We start from the raw sequence: 2,450 nt of genomic DNA, 5'->3' as shown, positions 1-2,450 counted from the left end.
TTGATTATACAGTATGGAAATAATAAAAACAAGGTCTCATGGTATTATTTATTTATTCTTTTCAGAACACCAGACTGTTTTTATGTATAAATAAAGCTTATTAAGACTTATGAAGTTACTTATTATTATTTATGTATTTACATACTTTTAAAAGTAATAATATAGTCAATGACATTGATGTTGTAATAATTAATTAATAAGGTAGAAATAACTGACAGTTTCGCGCCGCGAAAAAGTGGCGACAACTTTTTTGGGGCCAGTGGAACCCCTGTGAGTTTCACAATTTTGAAATAAATGATTCCTGCGTTCACCTGAGCCTTAACGCATATACTTCCAGTAAACGGTGATTTTGTTTATATATTCTCAAACAAATTCAATCTCAATATTTGCAAAATTTTGCTTTTGAAATGAAAAATCTTGATTATTGAGGAATAGACAGAAAATGTATTGTAAAACTTTTCAGGACGGCGAGTTGTGTTTGTTCCGTGTAGGGATTATAATAATAAACGTAAGACGGTTCACGATAATGTTGCTATATTTCTTCTTGTTCGATCACCAGACAAAACATCTATAACGTACAAATATATATAAGGTTCACTCTTTCTTTTAGTTGTGTTATGGTTACTTTTTGTTTCTTATGTTAAGTTTGAGGTTCTTATTTTTACTAGATGTTGTCGATTCAGAGTTGGAAATTTGAATGAATCTGCCTTCTGAAACTCCTTCTTTTATAGACAGTATCAGCCAATCAGGCAGCACGTTATGAAATCCAGACCAATGAAAACAATCGTTACAAAATGACATTGGCGTTCTAAAATGAATGATTCCGAGAAAATTTGGCTTCTGATGCAAAACTACAATTATTTACAATTTATGATGTGGCGTTTACTTGATATTTAGAAAGAACAATATTTTATGAATAAAATGGCACCACATATGGTTTCAATAGACAAAAATGTGATATCAAACGCCGGTTTCCAAAATAGACATTGACAGCTTCCAAACAAGATGGCGGATGAGAAATACAATTGACAAGTAAGTTGATTTTGATAACATGAGAAAACTGCATTAAATGCATTTAACAAATACAACTCCATTTAGCCATCAGGTTAAAACAATGACATATTAAATAAATAAAAGGGTGGCCTTTTTCGACGTTTGCTTATATAGCTCATATATGCCAAATTTCATTAACAACATATTCATAAATACATTTGCCACAGTAATGAATCACAGTGTTACAATATTGGTTAGTGACATAACAGTTATATAAATATATTGAATATATTCATTGATGATTTTTACCTAAGCAAATGCTAAGTAACATACAATAAGAATAAATATCATAGCATCATTAATTTGACAACTACTAAGTGAAAATACAATATGAGATAAATATTAGAAATTATTAGATGTTCAGAGTTATGGCTATATAAAGTTTTGTAACAACTAACTTGTTACATTCACCCCCCTGTACCTTAAAGAAAAACTTTAATTTTGAATTTTCAGGAGATCCTTCATATTGTGGAATAATACACTTCCTCAAGTAATATTTGCTCACTGTACCACAATGGCCGTCTTCTCTACAAGTAAGGAACTAAAAAGTCTTATAGTCATTATGGGTAGCTAATCCAATAGACTAAAGAAAACAGTCGGTTGCGCAACCTAATAAAATAAAATAATTCCATTCTAATTTGCCATTGGTACCTATTTCATTCCATTTTCCCATTACTTCTGTGTATATTCCTTCCTCTAAATTCCACAAAGGATTCTCCATTTTCTTTTAACGTTAATTTTCCTATACAACATGTAAGATTAGAATAATTGTTAAATATACGTTCTTTAAGACAATGTGTACACACAATAATGTTCACATTTCAACTGTAATTTCCCTTAATGATTTGAACAAATTATGATAATGCTAAAACTAAACAGTTGAACTAATGTCATCAATAGCAATGTTACATTTAACAATAATGACTTCAGTTAATTGTCCACCACATAAACCGATGCTTTACGTTTAGCACCGCCGTCCACGACGCCCTCGTACATCTCCACTAAAGCAACCGCCTGCGTAACAGACTGGCAACCCTCGCTGATACACTTAAACTTAAGTTCTGGGCTGATCGATTTGTAAAACTGGTTTAGTGCAAGCATTTCCTGCGCCTGATTACCGAAGTCTGGGTATGCACGCTGAGTCATGCATTTTAGGTCATCAGCCAGGTTAGCAAATGATTCCTCTGGAAAACGCTTACGGCCCTCCAAACGAGACATCCACAACGGGTGTTGTCGAGCTCGACCAAACCTTTGGCCCATCATCTGAATGAGCACCAAGTAGGAATCACGTTCGGCCCTACTTAGCGTGACGTAATATAATTGTGATTGACCACGTAGACTTGCCGCTAGGGTCAAAACTTTCTCTCGGGGACCCCAGTTACCCAGCTCGGCGCACA

The 2,450-nt window shown here is 33.8% G+C and overlaps 1 long non-coding RNA gene across 1 annotated transcript; it reads left to right on the top strand.

Annotated features, from left to right (window-relative positions):
* Positions 1-455: 455 nt before the first annotated feature.
* Positions 456-2,212, top strand: LOC127864283 (uncharacterized). Its single transcript, XR_008041676.1, has 3 exons — positions 456-1,032; positions 1,507-1,586; positions 2,022-2,212. It is a non-coding gene; the product is annotated as an uncharacterized LOC127864283 (long non-coding RNA).
* The last annotated feature ends 238 nt before the right edge of the window (positions 2,213-2,450 follow it).

Source organism: Dreissena polymorpha, chromosome 1, assembly GCF_020536995.1.
Source record: "Dreissena polymorpha isolate Duluth1 chromosome 1, UMN_Dpol_1.0, whole genome shotgun sequence".
NCBI classification, from domain to species: domain Eukaryota; kingdom Metazoa; phylum Mollusca; class Bivalvia; order Myida; family Dreissenidae; genus Dreissena; species Dreissena polymorpha.
The sequence above is the reverse complement of the archived record's forward strand: the minus strand, read 5'-3'. Positions and strand labels throughout refer to the sequence as shown.